Source organism: Cardiocondyla obscurior, unplaced genomic scaffold, assembly GCF_019399895.1.
Source record: "Cardiocondyla obscurior isolate alpha-2009 unplaced genomic scaffold, Cobs3.1 scaffold55_0_238251, whole genome shotgun sequence".
NCBI classification, from domain to species: domain Eukaryota; kingdom Metazoa; phylum Arthropoda; class Insecta; order Hymenoptera; family Formicidae; genus Cardiocondyla; species Cardiocondyla obscurior.
In genome coordinates, this window is record NW_027228798.1 from 185,822 (window position 1) to 192,500 (window position 6,679).

General features: G+C 56.6%; 3 non-coding genes across 3 annotated transcripts in view; all 3 read left to right on the forward strand.

Moving 5' to 3' along the window:
- The first annotated feature begins 376 nt into the window (after nucleotides 1-376).
- Nucleotides 377-2,295, forward strand: LOC139112790 (small subunit ribosomal RNA). Its single transcript, XR_011547444.1, has one exon. It is a non-coding gene; the product is annotated as a small subunit ribosomal RNA (ribosomal RNA).
- A 1,208-nt stretch (nucleotides 2,296-3,503) lies between these two features.
- LOC139112784 (5.8S ribosomal RNA) lies at nucleotides 3,504-3,658 on the forward strand. The gene has a single exon (XR_011547438.1). It is a non-coding gene; the product is annotated as a 5.8S ribosomal RNA (ribosomal RNA).
- A 1,387-nt stretch (nucleotides 3,659-5,045) lies between these two features.
- The window catches only part of LOC139112801 (large subunit ribosomal RNA), a 4,086-nt gene continuing 2,452 nt past the window's right edge, over nucleotides 5,046-6,679 (forward strand). Inside the window, exon 1 of the ribosomal RNA XR_011547454.1 lies at nucleotides 5,046-6,679. This exon is cut by the window's right edge and continues 2,452 nt beyond it. This is a non-coding gene — a ribosomal RNA (large subunit ribosomal RNA).

Sequence of the window (6,679 nt, forward strand, 5' to 3'; positions counted from 1 at the left end):
ATCTTTGACGATGTCGCCGTTCCCGCTTACTTGTACGCCGTAGCGAAATAATTTTCAACCGGTGCCTCGGTGTTCTCACCGCTGGCACCGTTGAACGAACAGTGCTCCACGACGTCTCAGATCGGATCGGTCTAGCGTCAGGGCTAAGCGGCCTTACAAGCCGCTGTTATGGGTGAATGAGAACAAAATTTGATCTTTCATACCGTTAAGGTATATATAAATACGAAAAGCGTGTCCGTCGACCGGCTCGAAAAGTTCCGGCGGCATTAACGACACACGAAACGCGCACGGCTCTTCCTCGCGGAGTGTCCGTAGCAGCGTAGCGTTGTCTTTCGCGTTGCTCCACCGCGAGTAACCGCGATCGCACACACGAAGCTCCCTGGTTGATCCTGCCAGTAGTCATATGCTTGTCTCAAAGATTAAGCCATGCATGTCTCAGTGCATGCCGAATTAAGGTGAAACCGCGAATGGCTCATTAAATCAGTTATGGTTCATTAGATTGTACCCACATTTACTTGGATAACTGTGGTAATTCTAGAGCTAATACATGCAAAACAGAGTCCCGACCAGTGATGGAAGGGACGCTTTTATTAGATCAAAACCAATCGGTGGCGTGCGGATCTCCGTGCGTCCACCGTTTATTTTGGCGACTCTGAATAACTTTGTGCTGATCGTACGGTCCTAGCACCGGCGACGCATCTTTCAAATGTCTGCCTTATCAACTGTCGATGGTAGGTTCTGCGCCTACCATGGTTGTAACGGGTAACGGGGAATCAGGGTTCGATTCCGGAGAGGGAGCCTGAGAAACGGCTACCACATCCAAGGAAGGCAGCAGGCGCGCAAATTACCCACTCCCGGCACGGGGAGGTAGTGACGAAAAATAACGATACGGGACTCATCCGAGGCCCCGTAATCGGAATGAGTACACTTTAAATCCTTTAACGAGGATCCATTGAGGGCAAGTCTGGTGCCAGCAGCCGCGGTAATTCCAGCTCCAATAGCGTATATTAAAGTTGTTGCGGTTAAAAAGCTCGTAGTTGAATCTGTGTCGCACACCGTCGGTTCACCGCTCGCGGTGTTTAACTGGCGTGATGTGGGACGTCCTACCGGTGGGCTTAGCCCCGCGAGGCCGCCCAAACTAATATCCCGTCGCGGTGCTCTTTACTGAGTGTCGAGTCGGGCCGGTACGTTTACTTTGAACAAATTAGAGTGCTTAAAGCAGGCTATCCTCGCCTGAATACTGCGTGCATGGAATAATGGAATAGGACCTCGGTTCTATTTTGTTGGTTTTCGGAACCCCGAGGTAATGATTAATAGGGACAGATGGGGGCATTCGTATTGCGACGTTAGAGGTGAAATTCTTGGATCGTCGCAAGACGGACAGAAGCGAAAGCATTTGCCAAAAATGTTTTCATTAATCAAGAACGAAAGTTAGAGGTTCGAAGGCGATCAGATACCGCCCTAGTTCTAACCATAAACGATGCCAGCTAGCGATCCGCCGAAGTTCCTCCGATGACTCGGCGGGCAGCTTCCGGGAAACCAAAGCTTTTGGGTTCCGGGGAAAGTATGGTTGCAAAGCTGAAACTTAAAGGAATTGACGGAAGGGCACCACCAGGAGTGGAGCCTGCGGCTTAATTTGACTCAACACGGGAAACCTCACCAGGCCCAGACACCGGAAGGATTGACAGATTGATAGCTCTTTCTTGATTCGGTGGGTGGTGGTGCATGGCCGTTCTTAGTTGGTGGAGCGATTTGTCTGGTTAATTCCGATAACGAACGAGACTCTAGCCTGCTAAATAGGCGTACCTTATGGTATCTCGAAGGCCCCCGGCTTCGGCCGGCGGGTTTTTACTACCAACGTACAAACAAATCTTCTTAGAGGGACAGGCGGCTTCTAGCCGCACGAGATTGAGCAATAACAGGTCTGTGATGCCCTTAGATGTTCTGGGCCGCGCGCGCGCTACACTGAAGGAATCAGCGTGTGTTCCCTGGCCGAAAGGCCCGGGTAACCCGCTGAACCTCCTTCGTGCTAGGGATTGGGGCTTGCAATTGTTCCCCATGAACGAGGAATTCCCAGTAAGCGCGAGTCATAAGCTCGCGTTGATTACGTCCCTGCCCTTTGTACACACCGCCCGTCGCTACTACCGATTGAATGATTTAGTGAGGTCTTCGGACTGGTGCGCGGCAATGCGTCGGCATTGCCGATGTTGCCGGGAAGATGACCAAACTTGATCATTTAGAGGAAGTAAAAGTCGTAACAAGGTTTCCGTAGGTGAACCTGCGGAAGGATCATTAACGTTCCGGAGGTCCTGCTGCTCTGTGTGCACCGTTCTCGTGACGAGCGCGCAGCGGCCGGCGACTGCATGGACGAGGAACCGTACGCGCGCACGGTAACGTTTACTACGTTGCCTGCCGCGATACGGGGCAGACAAGCTAGAACACGACTCTGCGAGTTGTGTCGAGAGTGGCTGAAGGGGCGCAAAATCTAATCGCACGCGAGACATCGCGTCTTCCGAGTCCGCGCCGCCTTCCCACTCCTCGTCGGAGCGTCCGTCGCGAGACGCGACGCTTCGCTCGAGCAAAATTGCGAGATCGAGAGGAGAGAATAGTTTATGCGACGCAACGACCGCGTGCGCGCTCACACGCCGCCAACGGTGGCGTGCTGCGGTGTGCGCCGCATTCGTCGCCGTCGTATAAGAGAGGATTGTCGGTCGGGACGAGTGTGTCGAGATCTCGAGAGCTCAAAGCGAGAGAGGACCCCGGGCATATTGTGGAGAAGAAGAGAGATTCGAGAGTTGTACGCATTGCCGTATTACGCTCTTTGCATTCTCTCTCTCGCTCGTTTCCTGCGGAGATTCTCCGACTCTCTGTCTCTCGCGCGCTTCGAACGACCTGTTGCGCGGACCACCGCGCTCAGCGCGCCCCTTAGCCGGGGCTAGCGCGGCCGGTTGGTCTCGTTGTGCGAATCCAGGAGGAGCGCGAAGGTGCATCTATATGCGCGCCCGCTCGCGGATCAGGATCGGTGAGAAGGAGACTACGGAGGCGCGCTCGCGCGCTGCCTCTATCTCCGCGATTCGGACGCGTTGCGGTGCGCGCGAATGCGCCGCGTACCGGTGGTAACCTATGCTGCCGCGTCGTCGTGCGCGCCGGGCGAGGAGTGGAGAGTGCGACGATTCTCGCCGCTGCTCTTCCTCCGGTCCCGCGCGCGCGCGATCGCGCGCGCTGAAGGGTTCGTCGAATATGCTAGTCATTTTCGACCCCGATGGTTTTTCAAAGAGTTCCGCCCCGGCTTCGCTTCGCGAGAGACGCAACCTCTTGGTTTTCGCACCGCGCCGACAACCGACGTCTCCTCTCTCTCCATTATTGTGCCGTAGCCCCCGTAACAGGGCGGCGGTCCGCGCGTGCTCGGACGCGCGGCCAGGCTGATCGAAGGGCCAAAACGAAGAAGACGCACATTGTTGTCTATTCCTTGATAGAGCGTACTTGGTGCGCGAAGGAACGATTACCCTGAACGGTGGATCACTTGGCTCGTGGGTCGATGAAGAACGCAGCTAATTGCGCGTCAACTTGTGAACTGCAGGACACATGAACATCGACATTTCGAACGCACATTGCGGTCCACGGATACAATTCCAGGACCACGCCTGGCTGAGGGTCGTTTTATCGAAGACAAACTGCTTGCGCGCGCCGTTTCGACGGCCGCGTACGAGCGATTCGTTGGACGTTCGCCCGATCGCGGCGGCCGGCGAGAGAGTTATACCCGCATCCACGAGAAAAGAGAAGAGAAGCGAGGAGTCGTCGATGACGCCTTCCCCGGGGTATCAGGCACACTACGCACGCTATCCACGCGGCGAGTTGCTGGATTCCATCAGGGTTTTACGAAGGCTCTCGCGCTCTCTGCGCGCTCTCTCTCTATACTCGCGGAACGGCGGCGTACTCTCGCGCCCCCGTTGGGCGTCGTCCGAAATAACGAGGTTTGAGGGTCGAACGAATGAACGACGACCGACCGAAAGATGCGATCGAGAATCGCAGAGAGACGCACGCACGCACACACGCACGGGAGGGAAGGACGTGCGCGGTGGTGATAAACGTGGCGAGCTCTTGCAAGGAGTTTATACGTTATACGTATATACGCGCCGAACGAAAAAGAGTAGATCTGCCTCTCGCGCGCCGCCGCCCGGAGTGAAACAAGCCGACAATTCGTTCGCGCTTGTACTCCCGGAAGGTGGCCTGTGTGCCGCTTGCGGCGCGCGCGGGATCCAAGGCTGATCCACGGAGAAGTAGTTCATAAGGAGCGCGGAGAACCGAGTTTGAGTTTTCCTCTCCTTCTTCGAATGAAGATCGGAGAGGAGAATAGAGGCCGCGAGATAATCGCGCGCCTCCTCGTTCTCCTTCTGCACAGAGCGCATATCGTCGCTTTACCGCCGCCAACGCAAAGGAAACTCGAGAGGAGGGATTTTAGAGATATATACGACGAAGCAAAGATACGAGAGAACCTGACCGTATTATAAGAGAGAGAGAGAGTGGTCGTCGCCGCTGCAGCTGCTGCCGGCCGCCGCCGCAGTCGCGTTGCCGACGCCACCACGACGCGCAAACCGGCCTCCGACGTTCGCGTCGGGCTGGCTGGCCAGTTGTCGTCGTGGTCGGTTGGTTGGCGCGCGCGGACGCGCGGATCGCGGCGCGGTTGACGCAACGTCGACGAAAGACCACCACGCTCTCGCGGTTGTTCTCTATGCCTCGTTCGTTTTCTCATTTTCCCTTCGTCTCTTCTTTCAAATATTTTGCGTGCACCGATCGCCCCCTGCGCAGCAAAAGTGTGTGCGAGGTGAGAGATCGCGCGCGGGTCGACCGCGCGTGTTCCCGAGTCCACGAAAGCGCTATGTATGGTAGCAGCTCTTGACCGGGGCACGCGGCGTAGTCTAACCAAGCGCTCGCGCGCGGCGTTTCGCCGCGTTGCGTTTCTCTTTTCTCTCGCGTCGTCGTCGTCGTCGTCTCGCCTTCTTCGTATTATATATATAGTACAGCCTCACGACAATTTCTTTTGACGACCTCAGAGCAGGCGAGATCACCCGCTGAATTTAAGCATATTATTAAGCGGAGGAAAAGAAACTAACCAGGATTTCCTTAGTAGCGGCGAGCGAACAGGAAAGAGCCCAGCACCGAATCCCGCGGTTCCGCCGCAGGGAAATGTGGTGTTTGGGAGGGTCCGCTTATCCCGAGGTGCCGCGTCGCGTCCAAGTCCATCTTGAATGGGGCCACTTACCCGCAGAGGGTGCCAGGCCCGTAGCGACCGGTGCGCGTCTCGGGAGGATCTCTCCTTAGAGTCGGGTTGCTTGAGAGTGCAGCTCTAAGTGGGTGGTAAACTCCATCTAAGGCTAAATACGACCACGAGACCGATAGCGAACAAGTACCGTGAGGGAAAGTTGAAAAGAACTTTGAAGAGAGAGTTCAAGAGTACGTGAAACCGTTCAGGGGTAAACCTAAGAAACCCAAAAGATCGAACGGGGAGATTCATCGTCAGCGACGCTGGCTTCGCGTCGGTGGGCGATGCCCCGCGGGGCCTCACGGCTCGCGCGCGGGCACGCTGCCGCGCGCCGATGTCCGGCGTTTTCGTCGTCGTGCACTTCTCCCCTAGTAGAACGTCGCGACCCGCTGGGTGTCGGTCTACGGCCCGGGTGCGGTGTCTGACGCGTCGCCGGTAACACGGCACGCCGTCAAACCCTCGGTCGCCCGGCCGGCTGCCCGGCGGTACACGCAAGGTATCAGGCCGCAGCTCACACACGCGGGAGTGCGTCGAGGCCGTCGCAAGCGCGCGCCACGGTACACGGAGGCTTACGGACCTAGCGCCGTCACCGGTCCTGGCCCGCTGTTGGTCGTACGGTTAACCTTCGACAGGCCTGCAAACGTTCCCCGGGCAACTCGGGGACCGATACCGGTCGGCGACGCTACTGCTTTGGGTACTCTTAGGACCCGTCTTGAAACACGGACCAAGGAGTCTAACATGTACGCGAGTCATTGGGATCAGCGATACCTAAAGGCGTAATGAAAGTGAAGGTCGGCCCTGGTTGTCGACCGAGGGAGGATGGGCCGCGTCGCGATGCGGCTCCGCACTCCCGGGGCGTCTCGTTCTCATTGCGAGAAGAGGCGCACCCAGAGCGTACACGTTGGGACCCGAAAGATGGTGAACTATGCCTGGTCAGGACGAAGTCAGGGGAAACCCTGATGGAGGTCCGTAGCGATTCTGACGTGCAAATCGATCGTCGGAACTGGGTATAGGGGCGAAAGACTAATCGAACCATCTAGTAGCTGGTTCCCTCCGAAGTTTCCCTCAGGATAGCTGGCACTCGGCCGTTCCGCACGGAACGCGCGCGAGTCTCATCTGGTAAAGCGAATGATTAGAGGCCTTGGGGCCGAAACGACCTCAACCTATTCTCAAACTTTAAATGGGTGAGATCTCTGGCTTTCTTGAACTATGAAGCCACGAGCATCTCGGATCAGAGTGCCAAGTGGGCCATTTTTGGTAAGCAGAACTGGCGCTGTGGGATGAACCAAACGCAGAGTTAAGGCGCCCAACTCGACGCTCATGGGACACCATGAAAGGCGTTGGTTGCTTAAGACAGCAGGACGGTGGCCATGGAAGTCGGAATCCGCTAAGGAGTGTGTAACAACTCACCTGCCG